The sequence below is a fragment of the Mus pahari genome, chromosome 17 (genome assembly GCF_900095145.1).
Source record: "Mus pahari chromosome 17, PAHARI_EIJ_v1.1, whole genome shotgun sequence".
Lineage (NCBI taxonomy): Eukaryota > Metazoa > Chordata > Mammalia > Rodentia > Muridae > Mus > Mus pahari.
Window position 1 is genome coordinate 43,839,424 of NC_034606.1, and position 23,134 is coordinate 43,862,557.

Consider the following 23,134-nt stretch of genomic DNA (forward strand, 5'->3'; position numbering starts at 1 on the left):
TGCCTCTCGTGCCAGGTGACAAGACCCACCTCATACCTCACCCTTCACTCTCTTCACGTCTCTTCACTCTCCACCTTCAACCTCTCAGCACTGCCTCCAGACAGAGCTTCCCCCCCACACACACCCAAAGCCACTCTGCTCAGAGGCTACCCACGCTGCTCAAAGTCTTTTGATGTTTCTGCGGCCCTGGGGAGGGGACTCTAGCCCTTCAAGTCGTAGTCCCAGGTTTCTCCACTGCATCGTCCTGTATTCGGCTCACAGTTTCCCCCCTAGAAGGCCAGGGCAGCACGGGTCCCAGTGTGAAGCCAACACAGAGAAGGAACAAAGCAGGAGGCAAAAGGACCATGTGACCCCCCCGCAGGTCCCACCATCAGTCCACCCCCACCCCCAGCAGGCTCCAGGTGGTTATTACCACAACTGTAGGGACTTGACCAATAATGCCGATCACGCGCCAGTCATCCCATCTTGACATCCAGGACAGTCAGGCCAGGCAAGTGCCAAGGGACAGGGAAAGATATGGACAGAGCTGAGATGAGCCTAGTCCGCATGTGCAGCAGGCACCGCTGGCCTCTTATCCAGATATGTGGGGCCCACTTACACTTGGGCAAACGGTCTCTGAAGGCCAGCGGCCAGCCTGGAGCTGACCCTTGCCTGCACCTGCATCTGCTTCGGAGAGACGGAGGAGTGTCCGAGCACAAGAGAGAAAGAGCATTCAAAGACAGCAGCCAATTGCACCCTGGGAGCCCAGGGAGTCCAGGAAGCCCAGGAAAGAGCAGCAGGCAGGCACCTGCAACCTGGACCCACAGCCTTGCTCTAAAGCCTCCAGCTGTGTGACCTTGGGCAGCCTGCACAGCTTCTCGGAGCCAACTTTCTCATGGGTCTCTAGGGATACAATGTTAGATGAATCAGAGCAGTGAGGGCCGCAGAGCACCTTGTGAATCAGACCCTTTCAGGGTCCCCTTCACAAAAGCCTGCTCAGAGCCCTGCTGCCCTAACTAGGGCACCAGACCTGTTAGCCATGCAATGCCACGCGTGGTGACCTCAAACCGTGCACAATGCCCCCACTCTACAGGTCCCCTCTGGCTCTGCCCTTCCCTCTCACCCTTCAAAAGCAGCTGGGATGCTGGGCTCCTAGCCCAGCTGTTTCTGCCTGTGAGCCAGTACAGCCAGCAGCAACTCCAGCCACTTTACTGCAGCCTCTCTTCCACCCGAGGAGCAAGCCCTCTGTCCTTCCTGGACCCGATCCAGGCACCCTACCCTCCCTGTGCACCGCCAGCCAGCCGACCAAGGTGCGGCAGCTGCCCCGCCCCTGCCTGCCCGCCTTCAACCGGGGAAGCCCCCTACGGCTGCAGCCTCAGGCTACGGTCTTGGATCTCTGCAGCCAACTGAGCGCCATCCTAGACTTCAGGGTCACCTGGTGCCTCCTAGAATCTGACAGGCCCCTGTGGCAGAACCTGGAAGAACTACATACTCTAAGCACAAACTACTCCCCGCACAAAGAGGCGTATACACATACACATATGCTAGGCACATGCATGTGCATAGCATGTAAGCACATGCCACACATGCACATCTGCATACCTGTGCTTATATGACACATATGTGTACACATACCACAATACATATACATGCAATCTAGTCTGTGTCATGCATATACATATACTTTCCCAGGCTCACATATGTATGTGCTCACATATGTATGTATGTATGTATACCATCCTCCCCCTTTGCTGGTGCTGGGCCCTCTGAATACGTCCCTTGCTTTGGCCCCTCCCTTGATCCCGTTCCTCCCTATTCCAGCCCTCTCCAGTGAGCTGCAAGCCCCCTTTTCATCCCACCCACTCCCAATCCCTCTGCTCTCCCCTTGCATGTTTGGTCTTGAAACTCCACACCCACATCACAGCTCTTGCACGCCTGACATGTTCCCTGCTGCTAGAAGACGCTGAATCCTCTGGGCCTTCCTCATGCTCCCCGCTGGTAAGCATCTCTGGCTCTAACCCTAGCATCTGTTCATACTTCCTGGCCTACCCAGAATTCTGCAGCCTCACTGTACTGGCAACTGCTATCCCTTACCAGGGACTCCAAGTTGCCTCCTACAGGAAGTCTTCCAACACGCCAGGCTTCCCTCCCTCCTTCTGAGCCTGCTCTCCTCCTTAGCCATGAGAATTCCAGTAGCAGAGGCTGTGTCTACTGGCCTCTAGACACCCCCAACTCCTTCTATAATGTTCTTCCATAAAGGCCCTGCAGAGCTGCCTCTCCCATGCTGCCCTAAGCTTTGAGGGGCTCCCCAGTCTTCTGTGGGCCTCTTAGCCACTTCTTCCACCCCCACGAACCTCTAGGGTCACACACCTTAAGTGCCTGTCATGCCTACACCCTGACTAGCATCTGACTGGTACTCCCTCTGTGTCTACATCCTGGGGAGGGAGGCAGCACCCTAAAGGCCCTGACAAAGCCCATGGAGAGACATGGAGAGAGAGGGTGGGTTATTAGCCTCTTTGGTCAGCAGCCTTGATCCCAGAGAGGCCCCATGTGGAAACCCAGACGAAGACCCACCTACACCTGGGAACAAGAGCAGAGGTATCTGCCGCCTTCTCCCTCCCTGGTGACCTGGGGCTCCTAGGACTGAGCTGCCTGGACAGGCTGGGTGGGGCCTCTGAGCAGGTGCTTAGAGAACAAGTCTGAGCTGCCCATATCCCAGAGTCACCAGAAGAGGTTCTGACTTTTTCATGGCCATAGACAGGAAACTGGCTCACAGGTCTGTCACATCTCCTGGAGTGATCCAGCATCCTGTTCCTCTGGGGGCCACTCCTAAAGGAAAGAAAACCCACTCCCCACTCTATAAGCCTTACCTACAGAACTAGAACAGGTGGCAGCAAGGGCTGCATCTATAAAACCACAGGCTCCTGACACCCTGCCCACCTCTGTCACCTGTCACCGTGGCTCCCGGCTCCCACCCTGGTGGGATCTTCCTATCTTGGGAAGATCCAGCGAGGGCTCAGCCCGAATCCTCACAAATGGGCATACTTGCAGAGCAAGACTTCTGGTGTCAATAGTGAACGTCGCCATGATAAGTCACTCGTGGTTTTCATTCTGTCCCTCCAGGCCTTGCCTTCAGGCAGGAGTGAGGGACCCCTGAAAAGCAGACAGGCATGGCACTGTGCATGGAAAGGCTCACAGCTCCTGAGGAGATCCACTAGAGACCAGTAATTGTCACTGGGCCACGGTGGGGTGGCTATGGGGTTTCAGAATCGCATCCTAGACCAGGTCAGAATGAGGTTCTAGAGCAGGGATCCACCTCCTCTCCAGTTCATGGAAGACAAGGATTTCGAAAGTCATGAATCACCCAGCAAAGGGGGCGTGGCTGCCTGACAAGCTGCTGTCCTATCCATGTTCTCCACAGGGCTAGGAGGCACATCCTGTCACTGCCCTCCGGGAAACTGAGGCCCAGAGATTCGAAGCAACAGGCCTCAGATCCCATCACTCCCAGGCAGCAAAGCCAGGAGTCTATAGGCTTTCTGATAAGTCCTGGGGCCTCTGATGAAAGTTACTAGAACATTCTCTGATCTACGGGCCACGTCACTGTTGATGGCATTGACGTCAAAGGCTCCCAGAAGTAGCAGGCCAAGAGGAGGCCTGGCCACAGTAAAGGACTGGCTGAGCCCAGCGGTGACCCAGGAGCCATGGTCACAGCTGGGTCATGAACTCACCTGAAACCAGCCAAAGCGAGCCAGCACTGGACAGGAGCAGAGGCCAGCCTTGCCTGGAGGACCGAGCCCGCCCCAGCCCTCACATACAAACGAGGGGTATGGATTTCTGCATATGTAACTTCCCAAACATTAGCAAGCTCATAAAAAAAGGTAAGATATTTTTTTCCTCAGCCCCATAACACCCTGCGTTTGCTTGATTTTGTTTTCCCTCCCCACCCCCCAACATCCGAGACAGTGAGAGACATGAGAAGCTGCTGCAGATTCCAGTGTTTCCCTGACAAGTGGGTCTGCCTTTCTCTCTTTTCCCGATTGCCCTGGGAGGATGCAGGGGAGGGGGACACCCCCCCCCACACACACACACACAGGAAATCAGAAGGCACAGGGCTAAGTGTGCTATCTTCCCGCTGCTGTGTGACCTCAGGCTCCAGACTTAACGTCTCTGTGGTCTAATTGCCTCCACGACAAGGTAGGATAGTGACTGCATCCTGTCTGCCTCGGGGTGGGTGTGAGGATCAAGGCAGATAATCCCAGTAAGTGCTTAGTACTCTCCTGGCACCGAGTGAGCCCTCAATAAATGTTAGCCCTTGTTATTATGTAAAGGAGAGTTAAATACCTCCCCCAGCTAATCCATTTGTAGAGTTTGCCTTCTGGGGCAGGCTGGCAGCTCCAAACACAGCCCAGCCCGCAGTTTGGTTGTGTTGGCTAGCTCTGCGGATTTAAACTCCAGCATCCATGCCATCAGGCAGAGCTGGCTGACCACTGGAGCTGGCTGCAAGCCCCACTACACCCTACTGCCTGACTCAGACCTGATGGGCAGCTCCACACGGCACAGCCTCTATGGACAGCAGGGTTCGTCACTCACGGTGGATGTATCTCAAAAGCTGTTCCGGAGCCAGTGACAATGGCACATGCATGCAGTCCCAGAGTGTGGGCGTGGAAACAGGAAGACCAGAAACTCAAGGTTAGCCTGAGCTACCTGAGACCCCTGCTTCAAGGCTGCATAATGAGTTTTCAATCAAACATCTCTCTCTCTCTCTGTCTCTCTCTGTCTCTGTCTCTGTCTCTCTCTCTCTCTCTCTCTCTGTCTCTCTCTCTCTCACACACACACACACATACACACACTCACATATACACATACACACACACAAACACGTGCACATACACACAGCTGAAAGATGAGGAAAACAGAGAGGGGTGGTGACCAACCTACAGGTCCCAAGTGAGAGGACCGAGGGAGAGGATCGTCACCAGACTTGGCTCATTTTCTCCCTGTCCCACCAGGCCAGGGGGAGAGGTGTACCCAGAGGGTGGCTAAGCAGAAGCCCGCACTGCCAGCCATCCTAGGGGCTTGGAAGAAAATGCTCATGTGTTCCCAGATGATGGTCTTGGGACTGAGGGCTTGGAAGGTAAGAGAAGAAGGTAAAGATGGCTCCTTCTCCCTGGAGTCCCCATGTCCTCTGTGCTGAGTCTCCCTCCGCAAAAAGCCTAAGGCAGCCACCATTCACAGTGCCTGGTTCTATGAACCAAACTGAACCTCACAGCCAGGTCTGTTTCAGATACTCTAGCAACATTCTCCCTCATCTCCCAGCCCACAGGAAGAGCAACCAGTCCAGGCAGCAGATTTCAGAGTCACTGAGAGGATCTGAGCGCCTGGCCCTCAAAGCCCTGGCTGTGCACACCCAATAGGCACCTTCCAGCAAGAGGCAGGAGACAGCACCCAGTCCCTTTTAGGATAATCTGCCTCAGAGCTCCCCCCCCCCCAGGCCAGGGGAACAGGGGAGGAGGGACTGGCTGACTATGATGTGTCTCAAGCTTCTCCAGGGCCTCTCTCATGGCTTGTACCCACCCTTGGCTTGTATCCATCAAAGTCACAAGAAATAGCCAGTGGCCAGTAGGGACTATAAAGTCAGGACTGGGCAGATCGCTGCGACCCTGCATACATGACCAGTGGTATGCTGTGTGTCACGAAAATCAGAGTGGGGCCCACCCATGGGCAGAGATGGGGGACACTGCCTGGTGACTGGAGTCCAAGGAGGCTCTGAGGGAAAGAGGCAACGAGAGACAGAGGTAGTGGAGCAACTCGGAGGAGAAAGAACACGGTCAGGATGGAGGGGCAGGCTGAGAGCCCATTCTTGGGAATGAGGACATCCCATAATTGTCACAGAGCACGGAAATGCCAGATTCTTAGAAGCATCCATCATGGACCACTGACTGGGCATCCCTGTGGACACCTACAGTCTCCCATGATCTCTCAAGCTTAGACCCTTCCACTATTCCCTCCATCCCTCAGTACCGTGACACTTGCCACCCACAGACAGGTCTCTCCATTCATATGTCCTACCAAACCAAATATGGCCGACAGCTGTCCATGGACTTGCCCAAGGTCCCACCAAGCCAAGAGAGGGCAAGCAGGAGCTCCAAGCTCACAGAACCCCTCACCACTGCCTCCATGACTATGGAAGAAGGCCCGAAGCCACCCCAGAAGCTGCAGGGGTAAAGATCAGAGCCAGGGGTGGAAACATGAGAGGGGCCTGAGGAGGGAGGGGTGGGCCCAGAGAGAAGACTGGATCCCAGTTGCCTTGGCAACAGGACTAATTAATTCCAACTTGGGTTCCATCTGTGCCTTGGCTGGATGGGCGGTTTGGGCTCGCGGGTGTTTGTTTTGAAGAGAAGGGGAGAGAAGCGAGAGAAACTGGGAGTCTGTGGTCCCAAGGGTTGATGGGGGACTGTGACAGTCCCCCAGGTTCACACACAGCATCCCCACCACCCACAGAAAAAGAGGGCTTGAACCCCAGAGACAGCCCCAATCCTCCTTCCTGGAGGATATGCTTGCAATCCAGCACAAACACCGCCTTACGTAGACAGCAGCCAGAATACCCCCACGTGAGTGCACACGTGCAGACACACATGCACACTGAGGAGAGCACAGGACAGAAAAGCAAAGGCTGGGGGCCCAGTGCCAGCTGGGATACGGGAGCCTTGGTTTTTCCATCTGCAGAGTGGGCAGATGCTGCCTACCAACAGTGGCCTCTTCAGGTCACTTGTGGGCGTTGTCCACCCTAGGGTCAGAGAGGATGTCACCCATTGGGACTCTGGCCAGGGAACCTAGGGTAAAGTGGTATTCAGAAGGTGGCCGTTTTGAAGAGCTGAGCTTATCCCAGTACTAGATGGTGCGTGTGAGCGGGAGACGGGACCCCGAGGAAGTGAGAAGCCTGGGCCATGTCCTGGCAGATCTCAGACGCTGGGACAAGGCATCTAGGTCTTGGCCCAGAAACAGTGCGCAGCCGGGTAAATGCCAGGGAACTGGTCCTGAGGACAGGCGCAGGAAGAGTCAGCGGTGCTGTGAGGATGCAGGCAAGGATGGGGAAGGAACAGCAGCAAGGGCAGCAGATGGGACAAACAGGCGGGGGGGGGGGGGGGGGGGGGGGAGAGAGAGAGAGAGAGAGGGGGGGGGGGGGGGAGATGTGAGGACAGACTGGTGGCCTACAGGATGGGAGCCCAGAGTAAGGTCCAAGAGGGCTCACCAGAGTGCCGGCTCCACCCTGGAGGAGGGCGCCTCAGGAAGGGGCAGAGGGCACGGTGTAGAGGGAGAGGCCAGCAGCGATACCTTGAGCTTTGGGACTCAGAGCACACATTCGGGTCGGCCAGTGGCCACAACTGATACCTGAGAGCCAGAGCCAGATTCCAGCGGAGGAGGGCAGGGAGGATGGAGCCCGTGAGTGTCCGCAGCACTCTGCTTAAGAAACTCTAGGGGCATGGAGCCTGTAGCACTGCCTAGGTGATGGCTGAGGGTGAGGACAAGGCTTGGGGAGTGTTCTTAGGGACAGTGACAGCTTACTCTGGTGCCCTGGTGCTGGTTACATAACACTACTTAGAGTTGAACTCCTCAAGTTCGAGTCCCAGCCTCCCCCCCTTCCCTGCCCCAGCCCTTGTAGTGCAGTTTTACTCTGCCTTCTCCGGTGTCACTGGCAGGTAAAGGCAACACTGGGGACTGGGATGTTACCCAAGCTGTGTCCCGCAGCTCCCCAGCCAGCTCCAGGCGCTACATGTTCAGGGAAAAGGCAAGAAACTGAGCTGTGGCAAGCACCTACTGTGTGCCAGGCACCTACTGTGTGCCAGGCACCTACTGTGTGCTGAGCACCTACTATGTGCTGAACACTTACTGTGTGTTGAGCACCTACTATGTGCCAGGCCCCTCAGCCGGGTTATAAACCTGACCTCAGGGAACCCAGGAAGGAAAGGCCAGAGCTCGTCAGTCACCCCTCCCCTCCTGGAATTGTCACTCTTTAAGCACCAGGTGGAGAAAGCAAAGACATGGAGCACATGGTCACAGGGGTCACCGTGAGCATAAAACAAGAAAGCGTGTAAGCCAGAAATGGTGGCTCATGCTGCACATCTCAGCAGTCAGGGGAAGAGGCAAGAGGAAGGCTGGAAACTCAAGGCCAGCCTGGGTTACATAGTGAGTTCCAGGACTATGGCCTCAAAGAAAAAAAAAAACTTTAAAAGCAAAGAGAACAGTGTGCACTCACTCACTCACTCACACACTCACTCACACACTCACTCACGCCGCAATCACTATCCACTTCATTTCTCCTCCCCGGGCAGCTCACAGGATGGAGCCTGTGGCGGCAGTGATCAGGGCTCTGTCCGGCCTCTTAGCTGTGTGACTTGGACAAGGCACCCCCCCCCCGAGTCCCATGCCATTGTCCTGAAGACTGGGTGACGCCCAAAAGGCATCTTGCTCAGAGCACATAGTAAGAACTCAATTGATGATAGCGGTTATCATCAGTCACCGGGCTATAGAGACAGGAGCAGGGGACAGATGACTTCGCAATGAGGGGCAAGCTATGGTGCTTCCCTGTCAGCCAGGCCCCCAGAAGCACCCGACTCAGCATCTCCCCATCAGAGAAAGAGCGGACTGCTCAGGGTCCCTCTTCCCCCATTTCCCCAACTGAGTGGATGCAGAGGGCAGAGGGAGGGGCTGTTGAGTTGGTCAATGGGCTAGGGAGACAGAGGCTGGGGGTGGTGAGTATGGCTGGGTGCTCCCCATGGGAAGTCTGGGGAGGGCAGGCATAAATGGGCACATAGTAGGTGCTCAACACACAGTGAGTGTTTGGCAAATAGTAGGTGCTCACAAAAGACTTCTGTGCCTATTACCACCCTTCCCTGGCATCAGGGATGCTGTCCTTGGGGATGGTAAGGGGACACTGGTCCTAGGTAATGTCACCCCCCCCAAAAAAAAAAAGGCTTGTGAGGGCCAGAAGTAGCAGGGTGGAGGAGATAAGGAGCCAGCATTGAGTCCAGACCAGTGAGAGTGTCCCACTTTCTCAGGACCCTCCCAGGACTCCTGCCCATCCTGAGACCATCCCACCTCAGCCATAGGCTGGGAGGAGGCAGGTACCCCAGCTCGTACCCAGCCCATGGACTTGGCAGAGAGATGAATACTTTTAGGCTAGAAACCAGGGTGAAGCCCTCCAATCAGCCTATGGTGTGATCATTCTCAAGTGTATGCACACTTGTGTTTGTATTGAACAAAGATGAGACTGAGACAGGTCCCAGGCCGACCCCTGCTGGCTCTTCTGAACTAGGGCTCTGCCAGGAGGCAGCTGAAGGTAAAATCGGGAGACAAATGACCCTAGAGTCGGATCACTGTGTGTTATTTCTGGGCAGCCCAGGCTGGCCTGAACTTTCTATGTCCCTGAGAGTGACCTTGAACTTGGATCTTCCTGCCTTACCTCCCAAGTTATGGGGTTGGGGGCCTCCCCCACCGTATGTGGCCTATCAGTGCTGGGAGAGAGCTCAGGGCTTTCTGTGTTCTGGGCAAGCACTCTACCGACTGAGCAACAGCCCAGCGCTGGGCCACGTCTTTGTCTACCATTGCTGCTGGAATGCCTACGTCACAAGCAGCAGGTGATATTCCAGGCCTAGCCCCAGCTTCACGCCAGAGGTGTTGGTGAGCATGTGGACACCCTGAGGAGTTGTGAGCGTCCCCTCCACTCTTAACTATAGCCCTGCTACAGACACTGTAGGGCAAGCTCAACTCTGCCATGCTCTCTCACTGTCATAGAACCATCACATGTGTTGAACACCTACCGTGTGCCTAGGACCCCACAGGTCTCTTGATGCCAGGTTCACATAACAGCCCTACTGAAGGACTGCTGCTGCCCCATTTTACACATGGGGAAGCTGAGGCTCCCCTAAGTTGATGAATGGCAAGCTAAGGACTCAATCGTAATCTGGTCGCAAGCTGTCACACCCACCCAAGCCAAGGCCTTCTTCCCAGACACTTACAACTTGGGTCACAGGCCAGGCTGAACCCAGTCTAACCCATCTGATTCTCAGCTCTCAAGACCACCAAAGTTACTTAGCACACAAAGCAACAGGCAGCAGCTAAGGATTTAGGTTATTCAAATCCTAATTCCACCACTGATGGTGGGCAGGATTCCTAACCTCTCTGTGCCTTGGTTTTCCCTTCCGTAAAGTGGGAAGATAACAGTATCTATTTTCTTGAAATTCTGACGGCATGGTAAACACCTGTAACCTTTTTAGAAAAGTGCCCAGCATAGGTGTTATTGAATCATTTTAATAATAATAATAATAATAATAATAATAAATAATAATAATAAATTCCCCCTGATCCTTGGGTGGCCCAAGAATTGGGTCCCACAAAGAGTAAGAGGCAATGCTCAAACCATGGCTCTGGCTTCCCTGACCAAAGCAAATCCCCAGTTTAACTTAGAGAACAAAACTCCCAAGACTTTCCCAGCTCAGACCCTAACGAGGAAAGAGACACTGAGGACAATTATGGGAGACGACACAGGGGACATGGCAGGACTAAATCCATACAGCTGCTCCAGCCTCCTCCTCCCTCTTCTTGGCGACTACCACTCATCTTCCCTACCCCACCTCAACTGTGGAAAACCACAGCATGACTATAGCCGCACTCTCCCACTACACCCCAGGCCACCGGGTCCTGAAAAGGCTCCTCTGAGCACCCCTAAGCCTAAGTCAGGGCACGCAGGGACTGCAAGAGACCCCCAGCACTTGGAAACACTGCTCCCACACCGTCCTTCCTCAGAAGCAGCCAGGGAAGAACTCCATCCAAAACGGGGTCCTGTGTGTGCTCAACCAAAAAAGCACCAGGGGAGCCCAGATGCCCAACAGTCCTGGAAGCAGATCTCTGAGAACTATACAACCTTGGTGCCAGAGTATATCCAAGAGGCCTGCCCTGGGAAGGAGGCGTGCCTGGCTACCCGTAGCAGGGAAGCAGAGAGAGAGAAACCTGGCACACCAAAGCTCAAGTAAAGCGGAGGGCGGCTCTGCTACAACTGAGGGGAACGGGAACAGGGACTCAGTGTGTGTGTGTGTGTGTGTGTGTGTGTACCCAGGCACAGTGAGTGATAGATCCCATCCAGGAGAAAAAGTTGTTATGTGTTAGTTTGGAAGGGCTAAAGGCAGGTTCAGTGGCAGGCTTGTGGGGACTTGGGGACAGCAGTCTAGTCCTTTCTATTCATATTCCAGGAGCATGTGTCAGCCCCCTGGCTTAAATGGGGTTGTTTACCCATACATTTTTTTGACTGGGATACGCTGCAGCCCAAGGCCAACACACAGCAAAACTGCCCAGGCCACTGTGCATCCATCACAGATCAATCCAACTCCCTTCAGGCTAAGCTCCAAAGAGAAGGCTGTGGAACCCAGGGCTCCGGACAGACAGCTGGGGAGTAGACAGGGCAGGCAGGAGAGCCCGGGAGGCAGCAGTAGAAACGCTCTGCTCAGAACCTGCTCGAAGCTGCCCCGCAGTCACCAAATCAGAAAGACAAGAAGCAGACAGCAGCAGGTGGGTGTCCAGCAGGTGCCTGGCGAGGAGCAGACATACGCCATCTTCCTCTTCTATCTGCTCGATCCCCCAAACAGCACGGATCCCCTTTACCAAGGGGACACTTCCAGATCCCCTTTACCAAGTGTGATCTTCCCAGAACCACAAAGTCACAGAGGGGCAAAGAGCTAGGGTGAAGTCCTTACTTCCATTCCAAAGGCAGCATCTTCGCAGGCCCTGTTCCACAGGCAGTGAGTTCTGTGAGTGGGAGGGGGCGACAGAGGCTGACATCCCCACGTTTCCAGCACTGGCCACAGAGGCCATGTCCGTGATGGTGAGAACTTGGGAGCCCTGGTTGGGTCAGGGGTGGGGCTGGGCACTGAAGAACACCACTTCAGGCTAGTGAGGAATGGAGCCAGGCAGCCTGCTATGGGTAGAGTCGGAAATTGACGTGTGGGCCCCCGTCCCTGACTCCTCCTGCGACTCCACACGTCATCACCCAGGAGTTTCTCAGCTCTAATCTGTCACCCCTGCCAGCCCTCCTGAGCGTCTGGCAGTACAGAAAAGGCTTGCCCATGGAGGTTCTGCCTAGATCCAGGGCTCATGAGCCACCATCTCTCCTCTGCAGACTTCCTTTTACACCCCTCTCCTCCGAGGATGGGGCTGTTCCCGGCGAGCTCTGGCTCCCCACAGGATCCTCAAGGCCCAGCCCTTGGGGGAGAGGGGAACCACTGACTTTTGTCACTGTTCTCAAGGGCAAGAGCTGCCCTCTTATTCTGAGGTTCAGAGACAGTGTGGAACTAGCCAGGGTCACTCTGCAAGGTGAAAGGCAGGAAGGAGACCTGCAGTCCCTCCCCTACTCCCTCTATGCTGATGACCACGACAGCAGGGTTAATTGTGCTGTGACTCAGTGTGGACACCAGGTGGGTGGGAGGGAGATCTACAGCAACTTCTAGAAGTCATCAGGCACAGGCATGGTAACCCTGTGGACCTTCTCCACAACCCCCCCCCCAGTGCATATGTATGTGTGTTTGTGTATATGTTTGTATGTGTATGAGTGTGTATGTGTGTATGCTTGTGTGTGTATGTGTGTGTGCTTGTGTGTATGTGTGTATGTGCATGTGTTTGTGTGTGTATGTATGTGTGCTTGTGTGGGTATGTGTGTATATGCATGTGTTTGTGTGTGTGTGTGTGTGCATGTGTTTGTGTGTGTATGTGTGTGTGCTTGTGCCTGTATGTGTGTATTTGCATGTTTGTGTGTATATGTGTATGTGGATGTGTTTGTGTGTGTGTACGTGTGTATGTGCATATGATTGTGTGTGTGTATGCATGTGTCTGTGTGTATACATGCATGTGTTTGTGTGTGCATGCATGTGTTTGTGTGTCTGTGTATGTGCATGTGTGTATGTGTGTATGTGCATGTGTGTATGTGTGTATGCATGTGTGTATGTGTGTGTATGTGCATGTGTGTGTATATGTGTATGTGCATGTGTGTGTATGTGCGTGTGTATGTGCGTGTGCGTATGTGTGTGTGCGTGTGTGTGCGTGTGTGTGTATGTGCATGTGTGTGTGTGTGCATGTGTGTGCGTGTGTGTGCGTGTGCGTGTGTGTGCGCGCGCGCACGCGTGTGTGTGTGTGTGTGTGTGTGTGTGTGTGTGTGTGTGTGTTTGTGTCCCTCTGCCTCCAACTTTACCTCCTTTCATCCCTTCCATGGCAGACCAAGACGCATGCGACTAGCGTCTCTAAAGTGGATCTAACGTACAGTGTCTTATTTCTAATGGCAGAAACCTAGCTGCAGTCCCTCTTCCAAACCACCCCCCTTGCAGTCCCCAGGGGCCGCCTCTTGCAAGGAGTCTCCCCAGAATTCAGCAAGCCTACAGACAAGGGGACCAGCCTCTCCCACACTCAAAGAACAAGCTTAGCTGAGAACACCCCCAGCACCTCCACCCTCAGACTAGTGATGCTAGAAGAGGAAGCCCTACCCCCTCACGCAGGGAACTCCCTTTCCTCAGATGAGAAAACCAGAGTGGGACGCCCACATCTTGCCTGGGCCCTCTGTGCACATGGCCCCCTCTTGAGTGCCACACCCAATTCCCTCCTCTTCCTACCTCCCTCCTGGCGTCCCTCCAGGCTGGGCCAGTACCAGGCAGGCTACCCTCCTTGCCAGGCCCCATCTATGAATCCCACCTCTGTTGGGTACCACAGTCCCCCCTTTCTCCTCCCCAAACAAACGGGGTCTTGAGCAAGACACTGGGACACTGCACACAAGGCCAGATCTATTCCCTGCCTGGCCTGGCTGCCAGTGGGGTTGGCAGCCAAGTCGGGGGGCCATCTGTCTGTTTCACCACCCTTGTCCAGGCTCTGAAATGGGCCTGAGCACGCTGCAGCCCATCTTTGCATTACTAACACCACAGCCCCTGCCCAGGTAACCAGGACAGACCTCTCCCAAACCTGGATTCTTAACTTCTCTTCTAATAGGAAGCTCCGAGCTTGGCTCAGCCCCTCCCCTCCCAACTGCCCTGCCCTCCGTGTGCTCAGATGCTTCCCCTGTGCTGGATGGGGTGTGGTACCTATGGAAAGTCCCTGGCAGACAGCAGGGGCTCCATTAAACCAGCTGCTTACTGGACTATGGTGGCATGACTTTAATCCCAGCACTCAGGAGGCAGAGGCAAGGGGATCTCTGTGAGTCTGAGGCCAGCCTGGTCTACAGAGTAAGTTCCAGGACAGGACAGCCCGGTCTACACAGAGATGATGATGATGATGATGATGATGATGATGATGATGATGATGATATAACCCCCCTTTCTCTCTTCTTTGATGTTCTCTGGTTCTCTCAGCAACCCACCCCCATCCCCACCCGCATCCAGACATAACGAGGCACAACAGAACCCAAGCCTGCAGGGAACAGTGTGACCTGTCCCGTACACTGGAAATGTCCCTTTTCAGAAATCAACGCCTCGGGCTTGGGTGCAGTTCAGTCGGTAACATGCTTGCTTTGTGAAGACCCGAATTCAATGCCCAGAACCCTTATAAAAAGCCCAGCTTGGAGGTGTCCACTTATGATCCCAGGGTGGGGAAGGAGGAGGCAGGCAGAGCTCTGGGGCTCCTTTTTTGACCAACCTAACCAAGTCAGTGAACGCCAGGTAAGAGGGAGTGAAGCCACCTAGAAATCGAGGTAGATGGATGGCATCTGAGGAATGACACTATGAGCACTGCTAGACTAGGTGGCTCTTGAAGATATTACCCTCCCACTCTGGGGAAGGGGTCTCAAAGCCAAACCTGTACATCAAAGCCAAAGGTGGCTGTGTCCTGAGGACCTTGACTGAGGATCCCCATTTTACAGTCACATAAACTGAGGACACAGAATGGTTCCCGACTTGCTTTTGACAGCTCTGATTGTTACCACCAAGTCTTCCCTTAGCCTTCCTCATCCAAAAGCCTTCTGTGACTTTGCCTTTGAAGCCCCAGGTCAAGGGCTAACCTTCCAGCCTGGGACATGAGGCTCCCAGAAAGACTGGGCAGCCCAACAGACAGACAGACGGAAGCCCCAGATCAGGGGTCGGTCAGCTCAAGGCTCAAACTTGGGGCCTGTCACCTACTTCCTGGCACATGTTCCCAGCAATCCCTTAGACCCAGCTAGCCTGCGTCCATCCCAACCCCCACCCCAGCCCCCACGTAGAACTGGGTAGAAAAGACTGACCCGCTGGGTTGCCAGGCAGGGTTACCCTCCCAAACGCTCATCTCATAGCGACTTGCTGTATGCCAGACCCCACACAGGCTGTGGATCAGAGCAGGGGCAACTCTGAAGACTTGCCCTCGGGAGCCCATACACCACAGGGTTAGGGGGACAGAGGGTAAACCAACAGGTCTCTAAAAAGGCACCAATTCCAAACCTGTGATGCCAGGACCCAGGAGATTGTATCAGGGCATCTGGAGTTCAAGGTCATCCTCACCTACACGGCGAGCCTGGGCTATGTGAGACCCTTTCTCAAACAAATGGTGTCTTGGGCTGGAGAGATAACTCTCAGGGAAGCATTTACCTTCAAACAGGAAGACCCGAGTCTGTGCCCCGGGACATACATAAAAAAAAGTAAAGTATGGACTTGCTTGCAATCTTGCTACTGGTAAAGTAAAAACAGGGGGATGCCTGGGGCTCACTGGCCAGGCAGTTTAACCTACATGGTGAGCTCTAGGCCAGTGAGGGACTCTGTCTTAAAGGAGGGGAGGAAGGGAAGAAGGGAGGGAGGGAGGGAAAAGGGAGAAAAGGAGGGAGGGAAGGAGGAAAAGGAAGGAAAGGAGGGAGGGAGGGGGAAGAAGGGAGGAAGGAAATGAAATTGAACTGTGTCTGAGAAACAACAAACAATGATGTCCTCTGCTCTCTACAGATATGGAAACACCTGAACACACACACACACACACACACACACACACACACACAGAGGCACATTCACACTAAAAAAAAACCTAATAGTTTCTAAAGAGATGGCTCATCAGTTATGAACAGCAGTTGTTCTAGAGGACCAGGGTTCAATTCTCAGCACCCACATGGTGGCTCACAACCATCTATGACTCCAATTCCAGATGATCCAACCACCTCTTCTGGCTCTCTCAGGCATCAGGCACACATATGGTGCACATACATGCATTCAGGCAAAACACCCAGACACGTAAAATAGCAACTTTGAAAAATAAACCAAAAGCACTATTGGCAGTGTTGCAGGCAATACGGAGGGAGAGAGAGGAGGCCCAGAGAGGCCACATTGACTCGTGGGGAGAGCTTTCCCAAAGAAGTGACAACTGGAATGACCAACCAGGAAGCAGCAAGGACAGACAAGCCAGTCACTGCAAAGCCCAGTGAGTAAGATGAGACCCGGAACCCAGGGACACAGCTGGGGACAGTAGGTACTCAATGGCCAGCAGCTAAGTCGCCCGCCTCTGGGCAGTCGTCCTGTGAATTTGAGATGTCTTCCTCATAGCCCAGTGCATCTCAAGTCATCCTCATTGCATGTCTCACTGTTACAGGTAAGGAAACTGCAGCTCCCAAGATCCCACAGGCCATAAATGGTACCTTGAGAGACCACCTAAGTCCGGTAGTCCCCAGCTCTGGGCTCCTGTCCATTGTCTGCCTGGCTCACCTCAGCTTAACCCCATGTTAAGTCTGGTATAATACCCAACTAAAGTCCAAGGATGACTGGTCCCTCTTAACACCATCTGGGGTTGCCCAGAAACAACCCCCTCCCCCCTCCCTAGGCCAACCTGAAATACAAAAACAGGCTGGTAAGGAGGGAGCGGGGAGGGGCGAGGGGCGAGGGGCGAGGGGCGAGGGGCGAGGGGCGAGGGGCGAGGGGCGAGGGGCAAGGGGCTTGCTACCGGTGTGCTGAAGTCAAGCATCTCAGATCAGAACCTGAACCAAGACCCTTGTCACTTGAAAGATAGTCATCTTGCCTGTGACTTCAGTGTCCCCTGTAGGCACCTTCTCCGTCCTTTGTCTTCATGTCCCTGGGGTGCTAAGAAAGTAGACGGGCTAAGCATTTCCTAGGCCATCTGGGTGGGCAGTGACCCAGGCCAGGGCTGGTTGAGAAAACTCAAAACACAGAAGCCCAAGAAGGGAGGCAGAAACCAGGGACTCAGGCAATAGCTGTGAATAAGACCCTCTAATAAGAGCGCACACAAAGCAGGCAGGAGAAGATCCAGCAGGGAAGTCTCCAAGTACTCGGGGTTCCATGCTCCTTGGCCCCAGGGGACCCTGCTCCCATTCCTAGAGAACTAGGGACAGGGACACACAAAGGCAGATCTCTGGGGACAAGACCACTGGGCTTCCATAAATAGCAGAAAATCACATTGAAGTCACCTTTAGGAGGACAGTAACAGTGTCACCTGCTGTGAGTCAGCTATGACCCAGAAACATACTAGGTATATGCTAGGTGCCCATGCATGTCCCCCACACAGCCGTCCTGCGAGACAGATGTCTTTTTCACAGATGCTCCCCCACACACACACACACTTTGTACAGAGGGGAAAACCAAAGTACAGGGTCACAGCACGTGGGACAGACCCACGAGTCCAGCATTCTCCGCAGCGACTTCCTGTTATTATTTCAAGGAAATGTTGCTTCCAGGGAATTCCTGGGCAGTGGGAGAGGCCAAGACAGGTCCCCTGGGGAAGGAGGAGGGCCTGAAAGCTGGGTGTTTGGCCACCAGGGTCCTGAGCCTCTTGGGTGACCTCGCACAATGAACTTGTAAAACGGGGACCTCAAAGGCAGAAATCCATGGCATATCCCCACAGTGTGGCACCTGGGATGGTGGGTACAGGAGCAAGACAGAAACCTGTGTCCAGATGGGGACTTGGATGATCAACAGCTCTGAGGAAAGAGGGGCTAAGAGAGGTCCAGGAAAGCCACTGTCCCCTCAGAGAACAAACGGAAACTTTGAAAGGACAGAAGGGACAGGAAGCTCAGGTCCACCCATGGAAGAGCACTTCCCCCTCCCAAATACCCACTACAGCCCATAGTGACAACATGGAGTCCCCTGAAGCCCCTCTTTGCTACTCCTCCACCACACCTTCTCCCCACAGAAGCCCCTTCTGAGACCTGCACACCTCAGTGTGCATCAGACCTCCACGTGGAGACCACCACACCTTAGAGACAGCATCTTTCTCTGCTTAGCAACCACCAACACTGAACCCAGGGAGCCAGCCTCCTCCCTGTCTCCTCCTCTCTCCATGGAGACCACAATACCACAGCAACTGCCGTCACTCAGCGCCCGCCCCACTTGCCTGGACAACAGTTCCCTCCACGTGGCCACCACCAACACAGCCTTGCTGACATTGACAGCCCTCTCCTCTCCGGGGGAAGCCACCAGGCACAGTTAAGCTGGACTGGTGCCGCCTGCCTGCCTGCCTGCCTGCCTGAGGCCTCCTGGAGTGTCATACTGTTCTCCCTGCCACCTCTAAAATTCAATGACAGGATCAGACCCCACACACATGTAAAGCCAGCATCTCTGCTCTCACCTAGACCCTTCCTTAGCCTGCACTCTAGTGAAAAGCTCCCACTGCAGAGAAAAGAGGCTTTCCCAGAGGATGACCCAGACTCCGGGCAGATACAGGTATCCTCTGCACAGGCCAGCGAGCGTCGGCCTCTAAGCTACCAAGGGGTTGGAAGTGGGGGTTTCTGCTCATCCTCCGTGAAGACTGTCTCAGCCCCCAACAGCCTGCCACTTTGACAGCAGCCTCTGAGGCCTTGGGGAGAGGGAGCCAGGAAGAGGCAAGCTTAGGGTGCCCATGGCTGGGGGCAGGGTCTGGAATAGACAGGAAGGGACCCACGGCAGGCTGAAGCTGGGCTAGATCACGGGTTTGCAAGGCCAGGTCATGTGAGCTGTGCTCACAACAGCCACACACTCACAGTCATAAGGACCCTGTCCTTACCAGATGTCTGCCGGCAAAGGGGGCCCCTGCAGCCAGTGAGGCTCTGTCCCTGACCCGGGTCTCAAAGAAGGAGGTCCCCTAGGCAGCCCCGGAAGCAGCGGTGGCAATAAGGTCTTGGGTCCTGGCCCAGCACAGCAGTCCTCCTCAGTCCTCCGCTCTGCCAGGAGGCAAGGGGGAGAGAGGAGGGAGGAGAGGAAGAGAGGGAGGGGGCAGCGGGAGGAGGGAGGAGGGAAAATGCTGAAGTCTTGAAGGGTACACTCACTTCTTTCTTAGGTTTCCCATGGCAACAGCATATACCACAAATGATATCAGTGTGAGAGAGAAGAGGCTGAGGGAAGGGAGGGGTGGAGGGAAAGGGAGAGAGATGGAGGCAGATCTAGAGATGGAGCTGGAGGGCTGTGGCAGCTGGGAGATGGTGGGGGGGTGGGATGGGGGGAGAGGTCTTGGGGGAGAGACAGAGATAAAGAGATATGGAGAGAGACAAAGATGAGGGGAGAGATGGAGAGAGACTAAAGAGGATGAAGACAGGAGAAAGAGAGATGGAGGGAGATGGAAAGAGACGGAGGGAGATGAAGAGAAGTCAGAGAGATGAAAGGAGAGATAGATGGAGAAAGATAGCCAGAGAGAAGGAGGCAGAGACGTGTGGGAAGAAATGGAGAGAGGCCGAGATAGAGAGGTGGGGAGAGAGATGAAGAGGCACAGAGATACTGTGAGAGCTAGAGAGGGAGATGGAAAAGAAGGAATAGTGATGAGTGGGGTGAAGGATGGAGCAATATGGCAAACTGGTGAGAGAGAGAAGAGAGTCTGCCAGTGGGGGAGGAGCCCCGGAGGAGGGTTAGGGCCTCAGGACACCTAGGCAGACTGGGAACTCTCTAAGGTACACCGTGGAGTTTAGGGGCAGAGCGGGAGGCCAGGGTCCACCAGACATCTTAGAAGTCAGAAGGCAGAAGTGATCAATAGATGATCAACGTTGATCAATAGATGGGTGGATCTTCTGGGAACTCCAGTTTGGCCACGGGGTCCCTGACTCTCCCAAGTCCCCTCACTCCCAGGCACGGCCACACAGTTACACACCCACAGTAACGCTCAGGACCCACACATATAGTGTTCACCTCACCTGAGTGCCCACCTGTGCCACCCTCCTCCCGGTCCTCCAAATCACCGGCAATGCCCAGCCCCTCTCATCAACTGGAGCCACACCCTGTCCACAGCCAGGAAGGATGAGCCCTGACCCTGCACGCCCCCTCTCATTCAGAATTCCACATGACAGACACACGCCCCTTGAACAGTTCTCCCCTGCCCTGTCGGTCTCCCACCATGGGCTTACATACACCGTCTGTGTTTCTACCTGCACGGGCACAACGGGAACAGGGATGGTGGGGCCCAAGCTCTGCCTCCGAATGTATACACACGTGTTGTGCACACTCACAGGGCCCCCCTCGCCTGTCTGCTCCCACATCCTCCATCAGCCCAGATGGCACTCCCAGACCTCCCACGCAGGCAGGGGCTCACACCTCACCCCCTCACCAGTGCCATTCACAAACATATGTAGACCTGCCCAGAACTGGCAGCCTTCACACTCAGAACATAAACACTGAAGCCCTGCCTGCCTGGGTTCCCTCACCCCCACCCAGAGGGAGAAAGGGTGAACAAGGTGAGAGAATGACTCCCAATCCTGCAGAGGCCCACTGAGACCCTTGGCCAGCGAGGGCTGCAACCCTCCCATTCGGCACACTCTAGACAAACACCCAAACGGTGCACTCAGACAGAACCAACACGCCCACAGAGCCTGGACAGGGGGAGAGCTCGTACATAGGCATACGTCCCAACACACAGCCCCACAGCTGTGTCAACACGCCTGGGGACTCTGCAGAGACACACATCAGCACACCCACAGACACACACAAGCCCCCTACTGCGGGCTGCTCACACATTCAGACTTGCCAAAGGCACCCAGACAAACACGCCCCCGTGCACAAGACACCCTACAGAGTTTCACACGCCAACACATACATGTCCCCAAGACTGCCCACACAGGGAACCCCTCCCAGGCATGGGGTCGAATGCGCACCTGTCACGCTACCCCAGGACAGTGGACCATGCCTGCACCCTCTGCAGTATACCCCAGGGGGTGCACGCTGGATCCCCGTCTGAGCAGGGCACGCTCCTGCCCCACCGACGCGCCGGCCTCGCTGCGTTCCTACCCCCACCCTTATCCCTACCCCCACCGCCACCCCCACCCGGACCCGCCTCCGCCGGCGGCTCTCCATCCTGCGCACCGAGCGGAGCCCAGAGCCCGTGAAATTGGCTGCGAGAGCGTCAGCGGCTGCGGCTGCGGCTGCAAATTCTAAGCACAGGGAAGTAAGGCGGAAAGCGGCGGCCGAGCCGGGGGCGGGAGACGCCGGGCGGGGACCGGCAGCCGCAAGATGAGACTGAGGCGGCGGGGCCCCGCGGGACCAGCTCCGGCCCACCGGATACACACTTCCTCTGGGACGCCTTCCTGGCTCTGAACCCCTTTGCGCAGTCGCAGGCCCACCTCGGTGTTGGAGCTGATGCTCTGTCCAAGGTGCTGGGGCAGTCCCTCTCCAGCTCTGCCTCCAAGGCCTGGCTTTTCTGGCTGTGCCACCTCAAATCCTGGACGGCAGACTGCATCCTCTTGATCAAGAGTGATGCTACCAAAGGGCGTCTAGGGACTATGTGAGGGGCTCACAGAATCCGTGCAGAACAGCAGCCAGGGCAAGCTAAAGACCGTCAGTCCGTATCTACCTGTGTCACCCGAGGCAGGGCTCTGCCCTGAGTTCAGGCCCCTCAGTAGAACCAGGATGCCCTTGCTGCCTGGGAAGAGTCCTAGAAACCCGAAGGAGCATGTAACAGCCCCCCTGCCCCCACAGCAACACTGTCATCCCACTGCAAACATGAACAAGTTGATTGTTAAGGAAAGCATCAGAGTGGAGTTCCTGGACCCTCTCAGGGTCCTGTAGAACCAAAGTCATGTCAAGCAGGGCCTAAGAGCCTACACTTTAGCAGACACTAGAGATCAGCATACTTGGTGCACGCTTTCTCAACCCGACCTGTATGGTCGACCCCCCAAACCACAAGTCTAGACTTGCCTTCTCAAAAATTCACTCCGTGCTTCCCTACCTCCATGGCCCTGGCCCACACACGCTTTCTCCACCTGGTCGGGCTCCCACTCCCACCCCCAGAGGCTGGCAGTTAAAATCCTCTGACCAAAATTAAACAAGAAAAAAAAGAAGAAGAAAAGACTCTCTCATGCTCCTCTGGCACAGAGCAGGTGCCGGCTCAAGGGAGCTCTAGATTGCCCAGAACAGAAGGCAGCCCAGCTCCACCAGCCGGCCTGGGGCTCCGCAGCACCTGCCTCCAGCCTCCAGCCTCCTGCACCAGCCCTTCCTAGTCAGGGCACTCACTAATGAAGACCAGCTGTCAAGCAAGCCCTACTGTGTGCCAGAGGCTTAGGACCCCTCTCCAGAGGCACTTGTCTGAGCCCGGGGCCTGTTGTTCTCCCTGGGTGAACAGCAGACATATGTGAGCACAATCCGAATGGGAGCCACATCAACCAGCGTCGGGTAGATGGAAGATGTGTTTGATGAGCAGTTGCTGAGGACCAGGGCGTTTGGCAGGCAGTTGGGAGAGACAGACCAGAAACAGCTCAGAGAGCAAGCAGATCTGTGAAACACACCCCTCCCCCTGCCCAGGTCATGAGAAGGGCAAGGAAGAGAGGCAAGCCGGTCCTGGCCTCTGTCTGTCCAAGACCCCAGGACTGTAGTGGGGGAAAGGTGTCACTCAGGAGAGAAACTGAGTCAAGTCTGAGGCTTGGGGCTGTCTCAGAGCAGACAGATCACCAACTCTTGGAAGTTGCTTCCCATAGTCCTCTAAAGAGAGGGGGTGACAGGGAGGATGGGTCTTGTCCTCTCTGCGCTCAAGACATAACCCAAACTCAGGGTGGGTAGACTGTAACTCTCGGACCCGCCTCACTTTCTGAACTGGCTCTCACACAATTCAGAAGATGAGACGTTCAGGCTGAAAAGAGCAGGAAGTATGGACTCACATGCGTGTGTACACATACACAGACACACAGACACACACACACAGACATACACAGACAGACACACAGAAACACACAGACACACACATACACACACAGACACACACAGACACACACACACACACA

At 55.1% G+C, this 23,134-nt stretch overlaps 1 protein-coding gene across 5 annotated transcripts in view; it reads right to left on the reverse strand.

The window, feature by feature from the left end:
* Positions 1–23,134, reverse strand: part of Elfn2 (extracellular leucine rich repeat and fibronectin type III domain containing 2) — a 49,030-nt gene that overhangs the window by 21,714 nt on the left and 4,182 nt on the right. Inside the window, exon 1 of one of the 5 annotated variants that reach the window (XM_029548251.1) lies at positions 18,946–19,056. The exons of the other annotated variants lie outside the window; for them this stretch is intronic. The gene's annotated coding sequence lies outside the window, so the exon portion shown is untranslated. Of the gene's footprint in view, positions 1–18,945; positions 19,057–23,134 lie in introns of those variants that run through there. 5 annotated transcript variants of the gene reach the window in all.